The sequence below is a fragment of the Caretta caretta genome, chromosome 5, assembly GCF_965140235.1.
Source record: "Caretta caretta isolate rCarCar2 chromosome 5, rCarCar1.hap1, whole genome shotgun sequence".
Lineage (NCBI taxonomy): Eukaryota > Metazoa > Chordata > Testudines > Cheloniidae > Caretta > Caretta caretta.
The window spans coordinates 25,288,465-25,303,829 of NC_134210.1; the positions used below are offsets into that span (position 1 = coordinate 25,288,465).

At 45.0% G+C, this 15,365-nt stretch overlaps 1 protein-coding gene across 13 annotated transcripts in view; it reads right to left on the reverse strand.

The window, feature by feature from the left end:
- The window catches only part of PRLR (prolactin receptor), a 322,433-nt gene that overhangs the window by 42,980 nt on the left and 264,088 nt on the right, over positions 1 to 15,365 (reverse strand). The gene's annotated exons all lie outside the window — the stretch shown is intronic.

Below are 15,365 nucleotides of genomic sequence, written 5' to 3' on the forward strand. Positions count from 1 at the left end.
ACCTAAACCTCCCCCACTGCAACTTGAGACCATTACTCCTTGTCCTGTCATCAGCTACCACTGAGAATAGTCTAGATCCATCCTCTTTGGAACCCCCTTTCAGGTAGTTGAAAGCAGCTATCAAATCCCCCCTCATTCTTCTCTTCCGCAGACTAAACAATCCCAGTTCCCTCAGCCTCTCCTCATAAGTCATGTGTTCCAGTCCCCTAATGATTTTTGTTGCCCTCCGCTGGACTCTTTCCAATTTTTCCACATCCTTCTTGTAGTGTGGGGCCCAAAACTGGACACAGTACTCCAGCTGAGGCCTCACCAATGTCGAATAGAGGGGAATGATCATGTCCCTCGATCTGCTGGCAATGCCCCTACTTATACAGCCCAAAATGCCATTGGCCTTCTTGGCAACAAGGGCACACTGTTGACTCATATCCAGCTTCTCGTCCACTGTAACCCATAGGTCCTTTTCTGCAGAACTGCTGCCTAGCCATTCGGTCCCTAGTCTGTAGCGGTGCACATAAACATAGTTTTCTCTAACTATCCCTCATGTCTGATGTTTGCTTTAGCTTCTTCCATTCCTGCTTGTTTGCTTCATTTTCGCCAGATTTCTAGTCAAAAATTTCATCTACTGTGTAAGATATTTCACATTTGGTTTTCTGTTCTGAATGCTAAACTGTTGATGAAATCATGAACTTATCATTAGTAAACACTAGGTCACACAAATGGCTAACTGGAAGTATTCATTTTACTATTTCTTCTGAGAAGATTAAAAAGAGAGGGAGAAGGAGAGTATAGCAGCTTGGTCACCCCGCTCCGTCCCTGAAAGGGTTAAAACAGCCTGGGAGAGGGCTGCCCTGGGGAGCCAATAGTAAAAGCAGCCCTCAGAGGGCTGCGGCTGGGGGAAGAGGAGTGAGAACAGCTGGGGGAAGCTGAGTGAGTAGCTAGCTACAGCTGTGGACAGCTCAATCAGGGCCCAGCTGGCCCTTATCAGAGGGCTGTGGGCTAGAAGCAGAGGAGTCTCACTCTAGCTCTTGAGTGGGAAGGGCTAGCTGCTGTAGGAGAAGGTACCTGAAGTGGAACAGGATGGTGGAAGGCCAGAGGAGCTGGGGAGCTCCAACCTGGAGAACCCCCAGGCTGCAGGCCTTGCTGAAGGCCCAAAGCAGGTACTGGGGTTGCAGAGGGGCAGCCCAGGGTTAGGCAAAAGCAGCAGGTCCAAACCCTCCTTGCTGATGATGAGTGGTTTACAGACTGCAGTCTGCCCCAGTGAGCGGGGGCTAGATGGTGACTGGCAGTAGCCACTAAGGTAAGGTGGGGATAGAGGGAGGGGGATCCTTGGGAGGGGAGACCCAGAGTCTGTGGGTGTACTGCCAGGGTGCAGCACCCCAAGGTAAAGGGGCACTGGAGTTTGGGAGGGACATGGGGACCTGAGGCAAGCAGGACACCAGTCTGCAGAGGATGATCTGGAGGCTGGAGAGCTAATTCCCAGGACGACCAGCAGGAGGTGCTGCACTTGTGAGTTGTTGCATCACTACAGAGGGAAAATACACTTTTCTTCTTCAGACGCCTGTGATCACAAAGGCCTCAATTCAGCATAGCACTTCATCTGTTAAAAACCCAGTAGCCTTACATGTGGTTAATGTTTCCCTCCCCGCTTCAACCTACAAAAACACTCCAGATATTTGTTACAATTTGCTATATTCAAAGATCAAAATAAGTATTATTCAGTCTAGATTACTTTCACTTCAGATTAAGGAAAAACATAGAAAGGGTAAAAATCCTGGCCCAATTGAAGTAAACAGAAATTTTGCAATTGACTTCAGTATAGCCAGTATTTCACCCAAAGTTATCCTGAGAAACAATACATAGTGACTCTAACATTCTGCATCAGAACTGAAACAAAACGGAAGCTGATCCTGAAACACACAGTGTCACCTCTACATTTAAAGCTGCACAGTACACTTAAGAACATAAGAATGGCCATACTGGGTCAGACCAAAGGCCCATCTAGCCCAGTGTCCTGTCTTCCGTCAGTGGCCAATGCCAGATGCCTCAGAGGGAACGAACAGGTAATCATCAAGTGATCCATTCCCTGTCGCTCATTCATTAATTTCATTTGGTGACCCCCTAGTTCTTGTGTTATGAGAAGGAGGAAATAACACTTCTTTATTTACTTCCTCTACACCAGTCATGATTTTATAGACCTCAGTCATATCCCCCCTTAGTCATCTCTTTTCCAAGCTGAAAAGTCCCAGACTTATTAATCTCTTCTCACCCCAATCATATTTGTTGCTCTTTTCTGACCCTTTCCAATTCCAATATATCTTTTTTGAGATGGGGTGACCACATCTGCATGAAGTATTCAAGATGTGGGCGTACCATGGATTTATATAGAGGCAATATGATATTTTCTGTCTTATTATTTATCCCTTTCTTAATGATTCCCAACGTTCTGTTTGCTTTTTTGACTGCCACTGCACATTGAGTGGATGTTTTCAGAGAAGTATACACAATGACTCCAAGATCTCTTTCTTGAGTGGTAACAACTAATTTATGTTTTCCAATGTGCATTACTTTGCATTTATCAGCATTAAATTTCACCTGCCATTTTGTTGCAGTCACCCAGTTTTGAGAGATCCTTTGGTAGCTCTTCGCAGTCTACCTGGGACTTAACTATCTTGAGTAGTTTCGTATAATCTGCATATATTGTCACCTCACTGTTTACCCCTTTTTCCAGATCATTTATGAGTTAGTTGAATAGAACTGGTTCCAGTACAGACCCCTGCGGGACACCACTATTTACCTCTCTCCATTCTGAAAACTGACCATATATACATAGCTTTTGTTTCCTATCTTTTAACCAGTTACCAATCTATGAGAGAACCTTCCCTCTTATCCAGTGACAGCTTACTTTGCATAAGAGCCTTTGGTGAAGGACCTTGTCAAAGGCTTTCTGAAAATCTAAGATCCACTGGATTCCCCTTGTCTACATGCTTGTTGACTCTCTCAAAGAGTACTAGTAGATTGGTGACGCATGATTTCCCTTTACAAAAACCATGTTGACTCTTCCCCCAACAAATTATGTTCATCTATATGTCTGACAATATTGTTCTTTACTATAGTTTCAACCAGTTTTTTTTGGTACTGAAGTCAGGCTTACCGGCATGTAATTGCTGGGATCACCTCTGGAGCCCTTTTTAAAAATTGGTGTCACATTAGCTATCTTCCAGACATTTGGTACAGTAGCTGATTAAATGATAGGTTACAGACTACAGTTAATAGTTCTGCAATTTAACATTTGAGTTTCTTCAGAGCTCTTGGGTGAATACCATCTGGTCCTGGTGACTTATTACTGTTTAATTTATCAATTTGTTCCAAAACCTCCTCTAATGACACCTCAATCTGGGACAGTTCCTCAGATTTGTCTCCTACAAAGAATGGCTCAGGTTTGGGAATCTCCCTCACATCCTCCGCTGTGAAGATGGATGCAAATAATTCATTTAGTTTCTCCGCAATGGCCTTATCCTTGAGTGCTCCTTTAGCATCTCAATCGTCCAGTGGCCCCATCGGTTGTTTAGCAGACTTACTGCTTCTGATGTACTTAATTTTTTTTTTGCTATTACTTTTTGAGTCTTTGGCTAGCTGTTTTTCAAATTCTTTTTTGGCCTTCCTAATTATATTTTTACATTTCATTTGCCAGAGTTTATGCTCCTTTCTATTTTCCTCACTAGGATTTAAATTCCCTTTTTAAAGGATGCCTTTTTGCCTCTCTCTGCTTCTTTTACTCTGTTGTTTTAGCCATGAATGGCACTTTTTTAAATTCTCTTCTGTTTTTTAATTTGGGGTATACATTTCCATTGAGCCTCTATTAGGTGTCTTTAAAAAGTTTCCATGCAGCTTGCAGAGATTTCACTTTTGGCGCTGTACCTTTTAATTTCTGTTTAACTAACCTCCTCATTTTTGTGTAGTTCCCCTTTCTGAAATTAAATGCTACCGTGCTGGGCTGCTGTGGTGTTTTTCCTGCCACAGGGATGTTAAACTGAATTATATTATGGTCACTGTTACCAAGCGGTCCAGCGATATTCACCTCTTGGACCAGATCCCATGCTCCACTTAGGACTAAATCCAAGAATTGCCTGTCTTCTTGTGGGTTCCAGGACCACCTGCTCCAGGAAGCAGTCATTTAAGGTGTCAAGAAACTTCATTTCTGCATCTGTCCTGAGGTGACATGTACCCAGTCAACATGGAAATAGTTGAAATCCACCATTATAATTGAGTTTTTTATTTTAGTAGCCCCTCTAATCCCCCTGAGCATTTCACAGTCACTATCACCATCCTGGTCAGGTGGTCAGTAATATATCCCTACTGCTATATTCTTATTATTAGAGCATGGAATTACTATCCATAGAGATTCTATGGTACAGTTTGGTTCATATAAGATTTTTACTTCATTTGATTCTACGCTCTCTTTCACATATAGTGCCACTCCCCCACCAGCACGACCTGTTCTGTCCTTCCAATATATTTTGTACCCTGGTATTACTGTGTCCCATTGATTATTCTCATTCTACCAAGTTTCTGTGAAGCCTATTATATCAATATCCCCATTTAATACGAGGCACTCTAGTTCACCAATCTTATTATTTAGATTTCTAGCATTGGTATATAAGCACTTTAAAAACTTGTCACTTTTTAGCTCTGCCATTACGTGATGTAATTAAATAGGACTCTTTTTCATTTGAGTGTTTCTCATCAGATCCTACCTGTATTTGATCATTTTCCATCCTCCCATCCTTACTAGGACATAGAGAATCTCCATAAATAGATCCTCCCCTTAGGGATGTCTATGTCCAAACAGACATCTCTTTTTAATTATATAGCTACAAACACCACAATATACTCCTTTTTATAGGGCAGGTTTCTGGAGGAAATAATCAAGAGAAAAGTCAGCAGCTTTTACATAATTACTACATATGACAATTGGTCCCAAACTTTTCCTGTCACGCCCCACCCTTACCAGTACTGGAATCTGGCCATGCCACCCCCCTATTCCTGCACAGTTGGCTCAGCAGAGGAGCTTGGGTTGAAAGTGGAGCTGGAGGCAGAACTGGGGATGGGGGAGGAGCTGGGGCAAGAGGCAGAGCTGGTCTGGTGGCGAAGAGGGAATGAAGGCAGAGTTGGGCTGGGGGTGGAGCAGGGACTGGGGCCACAGTCGGGACCCAGGGCCACAGCCAGGAGCAGAGCCAGGAGTGGAGCCTCAGCCGGGGGCTGGGGCCAGAGCTATGGCTGGCATGGGTGCTGGAACTAGTGGTATGGGGAGTGCTGCAGCACCCCCTGACTTCAAGTGGCTTCCCTTATATACAGGGTTTACAGTTTGGTTCAATGGCACTCAGCACCCCCACTATCATAACTGTTCCAACACGCCTGGGGGTGGGGCCAGGGTGGCATTCCTTCCTTGGCCCCTGTCGGGGCTGGCCCAGGCCCCACCGTGCCCCCCTGAATGTTCCTCTGCACCCCCATACGGGTGTGTTTGGGAACCACTGACATGAGATCAAATTTCAATATTGGGTGTCTAACGTGTGCCTACAAAGTGTGTACACATAAACATAAACAGGTACATGTATATTCAGAATACACATTTGCACATGCAAAAAGGGTATGCCATGCAGAAATACTCATTTATGCATGCAATTTCTTCATTTGCATGTGAACGTATGTATCTTGTGAGGGCATATATTTTGCCGTTACAGTTTACTATAGAAGCTGTATTTTTTAAATGTTTGCCTTTTCCGTCTTGCAAAAGGTAATTTCTTTATCTATGACAAAGTTGTTTTTTGTTTTTGGTGCCTGATGAATCACACGAATAGATTTTAGAGTCTGAAGAATGTTTACTGTATCCAAATTTAAGCCAGCCTTCCTGATTCATGCTTTTTAATTAGTAATGGGGCCAGCCTCAGAATTTCACATTGCACAATTTTCATGAGAATAGACAGGGTAAAACTATGAATTAAGGAGTTGTGGAAGATTGTTTTAGCCACTGGTGTTGCATTAGCTTTCCACTATGCTAATCTGATTCTTCAATTCCTTTTCTTCTGGGATGCACTTACAGTATTATCTCCTTTTTATTTCATAGAATATCAGGGTTGGAAGGAACCTCAGAAGGTCATCTAGTCTAACCCCCTGCGCAAAGCAAGACCAATCCCCAATTTTTGCCCCAGATCCCTAAATGGCCCCCTCAAGGATTGAACTCACAACCCTGGATTTAGCAGGCCAATGCTCAAACCACTGAGCTATCCGTCCCCCCCAGTGTATGTCATTCTTTCATCTGCTAATTGTTTACCTTTTGGATCCCTTTATGATGTACCTGCTTTGCATGTACTCTGACATTTTAATTTCCTAGCCACCTAATGAATGTATTCTACTTCCTGTTTGCGGTCTCATCAATTTCTCTTTATTTTATTACGTTCCTTTGTTAAATAAGACCTTGTGGCCAAAACATTTGGGTTCACAGCCAATACATTCTGTTTGCAAAATATTTTTTCTTTAAAATAACATGTTAATAGAAATGAGGCAGAGGAAGGACATATTAATGCACAGAGGGAATAATGCAACTTAGAATCTGAGGAAGCTTTCCGCCCACTGATTGTAGGCAGACCAGGTGTATTCTACCTTTCCCTAACAAATTTCCATTATTATGGACATTGTTAGTTCACTTGCACAACCCAGGATATTATTTCCCAGTATTTGCAATGTAGCTTGCTTCATTTCTCAGTCAGGTTACTGTGCAGAGACAGAATTTCTTGGGTGCCACCCACCTGCTTCAACAGGTCGGGGAAGTTGATGGGGGTCAGTGGTGAAAGGAGACAATCCCAGCAGGGAAGGATGCACTTGCAAAGGGACTCTAAGTAGCTTCTCCCTGCGGAAATCTCTGGCTCCCATTGGCCGGCTGGAGGGAAGGGGTGCTGATTGGCCAGCATTCCCCAGCTCTCATAATTTGACCTGGTGCATCTACAATGGCTGGAAAGGGCCCTATGTTCCTGGGCAGCCCTGCCAGAGTGGGGCAGTTGCCTTAGCCCTCCCACCTCTTCCACTATTCTCTGGGGAGGGGATGGGGGTCATGTGGTGCTGCTACCAGGTGGCCCTGTGGGAGCTGAGTCTGTTGCCTTGCCCCCCCGCCACTGCATATGGGAGGAGAGGCCATGGGCGTACTGTGGCTGCCGGGGGAGTGCAGTGCTCCTTGTGTCATGCTACACCACCCCCATTTCTGGTGGAGGGAGGGGAAGGGCTCATGAGCCTTTGGCCAAGGGTACAGCCCGCAGGCCTGCAGGTGCCTGCTCCAGGAGTTGCTCTGCAGGAGCCAGGCAGAATGCCTAGTCCCTTCCCCCTGCCCTCTCCTTGGGGCAAAGCAGCAGGCATAGGTAGTAGGGGTACCCTCCTGCAGGGACCCAGCCCTGTCCTAATGGAGGCACTGAGAGTGGTGGTCTCAGAGGTGGGCAAGGGTTCACTCGGGCAGCTTTGCCAGGGAATTGTGGACCTGGGATCGCAGTCCTGTGGGGAAGGATGTGCTCCATCTTTGCAGGAGTGGAGTTTTGGTGAGGACCAATGGCCTGCCACAGGCATCAAAGGAGAATCACACACTGAGGGGAGCAGCTGGGCAGGACATGGGACCTTGGCAGGGACAGTTCTTTTTTCAGGATAGTGGTGAACTGGAAGAATGCCTGGTATGAGATCATGAACCCCTCATACAGCAGGTCCACAGGATGGATTCAGCGTCTGAGTTCGAGGCTAGTGAGGGTCCAAGTCTCACTGAGGTGGACAAGGATGCCAAGGAGTGGATGAGCCACCCTGGGCCTGTGCCTCACTTCCATAACCTGCCAAGAGTCCAACAGGCATCCTCAGGATGCAGCGGGGGGAGGGAGGTGAGAGTTCACCAACAGGTTGCAGATAATGAAGGAGGGGATTGGCACTCAGGGCAAGGGTGGTGGCCCAGGTCCCTCCTCCATCAGAATGCACCACCTAAAGGATATGGGGAGAACTGGCAAAATCATTGGCATTGGAGGCCCATAAGTTGGATAGCCTGCCTGACAAGAGTGGGCTCCTCTCAGATGAGGAAGTAACACTGTCAAAGTTTAGGGGTGGGACTCAAATCCCACACAGGAATATGGCACATTTAGAGAGGGACCTCACCCTGGCTCCAGGTGGTGTCATTCCTAATGAAACACGGGCAGGAGACAAGGCAGCTAATGCCCATAGAGCTTATGCAGGATCCAATCACTTACTCAAGAATAATCTGTCGACAGGGGCTAAGAAAAAGATTTGGAAAAGGGAATTTGTGGCTATATTTACCTTGCTGTTTGGGGACAAGCAGACAAAACAAGGGGGCAAAATACTCAAAAATGAGGACAAACCCCACACACCTAAGATGCCTCCAACTCTTGAACTTGTCTGCAGCCTTTCGCATTTATGTGAGTATAATTTGTGTGAGTATCCCGAGAGCGTATTTCCTCATTCCAGTATAGAACTTAATAGCGAGGGCTTGTGCTACATGGTTGGATTGCATGGTTAAGATATGACCGAGAATTTAGACAAAGGGCAGCAGAGGAATCTGGGGTAAAGCAGACTGGGAACTTTGGCTGGAGCATATGACTCCTTATCACTCCATCCAGCTGGCATTTACAGACAGCAGGTGGACAATGCCAAAGCCTTGTTATCAAAATGCAGCTATCCAGGCCAATGTGTGCTTTTGCATTTAATGAGGAGAGGTTTTCGATCCCAGTGCAGGTATAAACACCACTGTATGAGGGGTGGGGGTCAGCAGAGTACACTCTTCTGTTGTGGGGGAAAAGGGGGGCTCCAACAGGGCAGTAGGAAAGGGGGTCCACAAGGTTCCAGTGTTTTAGGAGATGCTACAGGCGGAGGCAGTAATCATGGAAAAGGCTCCTTCTCCAGTCAACGGTGGTTTACGGGGGGGGAAAAAGTTGCAGTTTATTTAGGAACAGATTTTCAGGTGGTTTTCAAAGCCCATGTGAGGGTATGAGGTGCCACTCTTGGTCAGAGAACTTGAAATCAGAATGCAAAGAGTGAATGCAGGCTTATCCATCACCTGTCCCATCCTTAGGGCTCATCGGTAAATGATTACGCTGACCCACAGCTGTTCAGTGAGATACGTGTCATTTGATACTCTGCTAGCCATGGTTAGGGAATGTGGCCCTGAGGCAATGTTGGCAAAATGTGACATCAAGTCTGCATTTCAGTTGCTATCACTACATCCCAGGGACTTTAACTTGCTTGAGTTTCAGTTTGAAGATCATTACTGTTTTGATAAAGCCAAGCCTGATATCCTTGTCATGTGCCACTTTCAAAAGATTCGGCTTCATGTTGGAGTGGGTGATGATGTATGAGACTGGCCTGCATCACCCCGTGCACTACCTTGACAACTTCTTATTTGCAGGAAGATTAGTGACAGGCAACTGCAAATACATGCTTCGGGCATTTCAGAACCTAGCTGAGCACCTCAAGGTCCTCCTTGCGATGGAAGAAGAACTGGAAAAAAAACCCAGAAGGCCCTGCCCAAAGTTTAACATACCTGGGCATTGACCTGGACTCAGTTCAGAGTGTCTCCATGATATCTACAGAGAAGTTGGAATCAGTCAGGGTGCTGATACAGGCTTTCAAAGGGGCAAAGAAAATGACTCTGTGGGAACTACAGGTGGTCATGGGGCATCAAAACTTTGCATGACAGGTGGTGGCCCGCAGTCAGGCATTTTGTGCCCATCTGGCATCTGCCTCCTCTGGAGTGTGAAAACCCTACCATTTTATTAGAATGACAAGGGAAATGAAAGAAGACGTAAGTGTGGGAAAGGTTCCTGGAAAAGTTTAATGGGGTTTCAATATGGTATTTGGAGCTATTGCTCAAGATGGAGCTGCAGATACAATCTGATGCCTTGGGAAGCATAGGTTTTGGGGTTTACTTTCAAGGAGAGTGGTATGTGCAGAGGTGGCCAGAAATCTGGGTGGCTCACGATATTACAAGGGACATCGCCTTCCTCAAATTTTTTCCCTATGCTAGTGAGAGTCACTATTTGGGGAGAAAACTTCAAGAATAAAAATGTCCGTTTCTGGTGCAATAACACAAGCTGTGGTTCATACTGTAAACTGACACATGGCTAAGACTGCACTGGTAATGAGGCTGTTGGGGGGCTTTCATTTTACACTGCCTAAGATTTAACATCATTTTTCACACAGTGCATGTCTCGGGAGCGAATAATGTTGTCAATGCTCTCTCTCTCAATTTCAGGACAACAGATTCTTGGAACTCACCCCGCTGGCCAGCAGGAGTTCAGTGATACAGCACAGGGACATCCGTGACAATTGTTTGGAAGTTTTCAGGGATGATGGCATACCTCTGTCAGATGAAGATGTTGATATATGGCTATGGGATGTGAGGGAATGGAATGGGGCAGGAGTTGTGATATCAAGCCACATGGCTGGAGCGGGAGAGAGCAACCAAGCTAGTCACTAGCGCTCCTTGCAGCTGGTTTCCAGCACAGTTAAGAAAATAAAATGAACATTTCCCAGAAGTAAAAGACCTGGGTGTCTTGGGATAGGGTGAGATGTTGTGGCCATCGTGGGAAGAGGTCCCCACCCTGCTGCACCCTGTCTCCCTCGAGGTGGGGAGGGTGCTAGGTCTTGAAAGAGCTGAGTCTTGTGTGTAGGCTGAGGAGAGCCTACCCTGAGTTATGGGATATGTGGTAATGAGCCCTGTAACCCTTGCAGTAGCTACGGGTTATATGGTAAGGAGCCCTGTAACCCTCTAACTGGAACCAGTTAAACACCTGGCATAGGAAATATGGGTGGGTAGTGCCCCTCCCTTGTTAAAGTTTAATAAAGTTGCAGCCTGCTGTTTAAAATCTATCCATGTTTTATATCCTCATTTTGCTGCTGTGTCTGCAACAAAAACAGATAACAATAAGCTTCACTGGAGTGAGACCTGAGCTGTATCACTGCTTCATTATCAGGAATTGTTGACTAATGCTTCCCGGACAACTGGAATGATCCACTAGAGTGAGCTAGAGGGCAACATATTGCCAGGGTGCATATGGTAAAGGGTTATCAATAAAGTGTTCTATTGTGTAAAGTATCTCCATAAAAAAAAAATGGACCCATCTTACCCAGTGGATATGCTCCGCGTTCAATGTAATCTGCTGAATTTAGTGAAAATAAACATTCTTACTACTCTTCAATCTTGTAAACTCTGCAGATTGGACAGGCCGCTCAGAGAGAGCGAGTAAGATAGATTCTTTCTTCTTGTACATAATCAACAGGTTTGTTTGTTAAGAGTTAATCAGGTATGCCTGGGCAAACTTACTAAAGACAACCTGGTTGCATAGGTATAAATGGAGTTATAATTTAGCCTGCAGAACCTTTATTACTGGTGATGATGTACCCATTGGAAAGAACCAGTTTTCCACTCAGATCCTAGAACTGACAGCTAGAAAGTCATCAGTTTACTTGTAAACAGAGCATGTTTGATACAGAACTTATTGAGAAGTATTAAGCATGAAACACCAAAATGCCATTTTTACAGAAAAGAAATGTACTTCAAGCACATATATATGAGCAGGAGTAATTTTCTCACATCTAGAAATGAGGGCTGGGACTTTCTCACTGTACATTTCTAACTGGGATAAAATTTAGCTAGCCTGTCAAACTCCTCATTGCTTGTGAATCTAAATAATCAGAAATAAGAAGGTACTTTAGAAGTATGTACAAAATAAGGAACAGGGTCAAGTGGGAGCTCCTGTTTACAACAAATTTAAAATTAATAAAAGGATATGTGATGAGTTTTTTACCTAGTTTATAATTAATCTGTGGAATTCACTCCAAAAAGATATCACCGTGAGAAACAACTTAGTAAGATTTAAAAAAAAGGATTAGACCTACATATGATTAACAAGAATATCTGCAGTTATAATATACAGGATATAGACTGTCTTGCTTCAAGCTAGACAGCATGGCGTGTTTCTTTTTGTTTAACAATAGTCTTGTAAGAGAAAAGCCACTTTCTTCTGATGCATCTAGTAATAGCCACTGTTGGACACAGGACACGAAACAAGATGGATTAGGAAAATAACTGAAATACAAATGCAAGCCCAATTAAAATTGATAAATTAAATCAAGGTTTCTTCTTGCTGATTTAAATCATGACAAAATTGGTGACTTAAATTGTTCTGATTTAAACCATTCCACTCTATATACACCCCAAGGACTATAGGAAGAATGAAACTTGCTAGTATTGATGGGATAAATTGGTGAAAGGGTGAATCAAAACTATGGAACATAGAACTTTATGGGAAGGATCTGTAAAGGCAACAGACTGAATTGTCTCAAATGGACCACAGATACTTATATACATGGAAACACATACTAAAATCAATGTAAGTCACTACATGAAGAATGGTAAGGAACTATGCTGTCCTTATAGCACAACTTTATCATGCTCTCACATCAATTCATCATTTTTTATTGAAATTTTAAAAGTTTGAAAACTGTATATGCATGTGAGATGATTAGATGCCCTGTTTTGTGGATCAGATTTAATGTTTCCAAAAATATTGTCTCTTAGAGAACCATGAGAACCTTGTTGTTTGCCTGGGGCTCATAAACTCATGGCTAAACACCATGAAAAGCAGCTTTATCCTGACATCTGTATTACTACTTGAGGGAGTGCTGACAACAAAGCCACCAACTTCCAAGCAACACTGAAGCATACTCCATTTGTTATGGTGCCAGTGCTTACTGTTTGTGGACAAACTGTTCTATAATACCTCCATTGAGAACACATTTTAAAATCTCTTTTCACTAAAAACTAAATACATACCTAGCCATAATTGTATCAAGAGAGCAGATTTCAAAGAATGGTTATGTACAGTAACTTGTTCTTTGAAATGTGGTTCATACATGTATTCCACTCAGGTGTGTGCGCACCCAGCATGCCTGGAGAATTTTCTGTAGCAATACCTGTCAGGGAAACACACATGCCGTATACCTCCTTCTGGCCCCTTCCACGGCTATTTAGTGTCGGCGTCGCTCCAATCCTCCTCAGTTTGTTTGCACCAGAATATAAGGCCAGAGACTCCAATGCTGAGGGGTTGGAGGGAGGGTTGTGGAATGTGTGTGAACCACATCTTGAACAGCTACAGGTACGTAACTGTCCTTTCTTCTTTGAGCAGTTCTCACATGTATTCCACTCAGGTGACTTCCAAGCAGCTCTGATAGGAAGTGGGGCTTGGATCTACCTGAATAGTGATTGCAAAACTGTTTCTCTGAAACTTGCATCATATCTGGAAGCAATCTGATAACATAATGCTGAAAAGGTATGTATGGAAGATCACGTAGCAGCCCTACATATGTCTGTGTTAGACTGTGTTCTTGTGGACTGAGCTAAGAGCCCTTCTGGAGAAGGAAGTTATGCTACCCAATAGTCTGTTGTGATGCAAGCTGCAATCCACCTGGAAATAGCCGGTGCTGAAACTGCATAGCCTTTCTTTCTATCAGCATATGGAACAAAAAGGCAAAGGAGATGCTCAAAAGGGCTTAGTGTCGTCTAAGCCTAAGAAAACTAATGCTCTTCTCTCATCTAACATATGAAGATGCTGCTCCTCACTACTGAAGTGCAGCTTTGGGAAGGTAAGTGTATCATTTGGTTCAGATGAAAGGATGATGCAGCTTTTGTCAAAAACTTACGAGGTGGCTGTACGGCCATTTTAACTTTGAAGAACTGGGCATACGGAGGGCCTGACATAAGGGCCTGAATTTCTCTCACTCTTCCGAGGGAAGTTATTGAAATGAGAAAAGCGATATTTTGAAAAAGGTCAGCCAGAGAGCAATTAGCTAAAGGTTCATATGGAGGGTCCATAAGAGATGCCAGCACTGCATTTAAGTCATACATAGGAACAGGAGGTTAGAGACGAATAATACCTTTTGAGAAACTGAATCACCATTGGATTAGACTGAATCGGTTCTCAAACTTCATTGCACGTGACCCTCCCCTTCTGACAACAAAAATTACTATACGACCCCAGGAGGGGGGACCAAAGCTCAAGCCCACCCTATCCCTGCTGCTCCAGGTGGGGAGGGGAAGGGGTGATGGTGGGGGGGCAGGCAAAGCTGAAGCCCAAGGGCTTCTTCCCTGGGCAGGGGACTTGTAACCTTAGCCCTGGCCAGTGGGGCTCGGGCTTTGGCTTCAGCCCTGGGTGGTGGGGCTCGGGCTTCGGCTTCAGCCATGGGCGTTGGGGCTCGGGCTTTGGCCTCGGCCCCAGCAAGTCTAACACCAGCCTTGTGATCCACTTTGGGGTCCTGACCCACAGTTTGAGAACCCCTGGATTAGAGAACACCGACTTTCCCTCATTGGAAATCACCAAAGTTGCAGCTAAGCTGACCTGCAGGGAACTGAGAGAAAGCCCTGAAGCCCTGTCTCTCTCACAGAAATAGGCACCTAAGTCCAGGCTGCAGAGAGGTGCATAACTCTGCTAGCAATTTTCAGCTGTGAACCTCCCCTGCAGTTAGGTACCTATGCTGTTTTAACAAGAAACCCCAGTGGCAGGAGGGGAGGAGGAGCTCCCTCATAGCTTTTAACTCAGTTCAAGTTCCCCCTCCACCTGAGATGGGTAAGTGATTTGAATAGGGACTTGCCACCTCTCAGGTGAGTGCCCTAGCCATTGGGTTGTGTGTCAGGTTAAGATTTTGTCACAGTTATTTTTAGTAAAAGTCGCAGACAGGTCACAGACAACAAACAAAAATTCATGGAAGCCCATGACCAGTTTGTGACGTTTACTAAAAATAATGGGGGGCTGAGAGGCTGACTACTGAGGAGGGTGATTAACAGCCCCAGGGCCCCCATTGCCGCTGGCATGGGGCTGCGTACTCCAGGGCTCCTGCCACCCCTGGCATGGGGCTAAAGCACAAAATGTCACGGATGTCTCTGAAAATCACGGAATCTGTGACTTCCATGGCCTTGGTGACAACATCTTATCCTTAGTTATGGGGTATTCTGATGTGGGGCTTCCCTTAGTCTATTGAAGCTATTGTACTCTGAAGAGTCATGGGTACAGTGGGCTAGATCCCGGGTCTCCCACATCCTGGGTGAGTGCTCTAACCACAGGCTATAGAGTAACTCTCCTGCATAGTCATTCTCATTCGCTCTCTCTCCCAGCAGCCCCCAGTGACTCTGAGTATGTATCCAGAGTGCAATGGCTTCCACAGGAGAGACTGAGGGAGCCCTCACATCAGAATATCCCAAAGTCCACTGGTTAGGGCACTCACCTGAGAAACGGTAGATCTTTTTTCAAATCCCTTTTTCCCCTCAGGCAGAG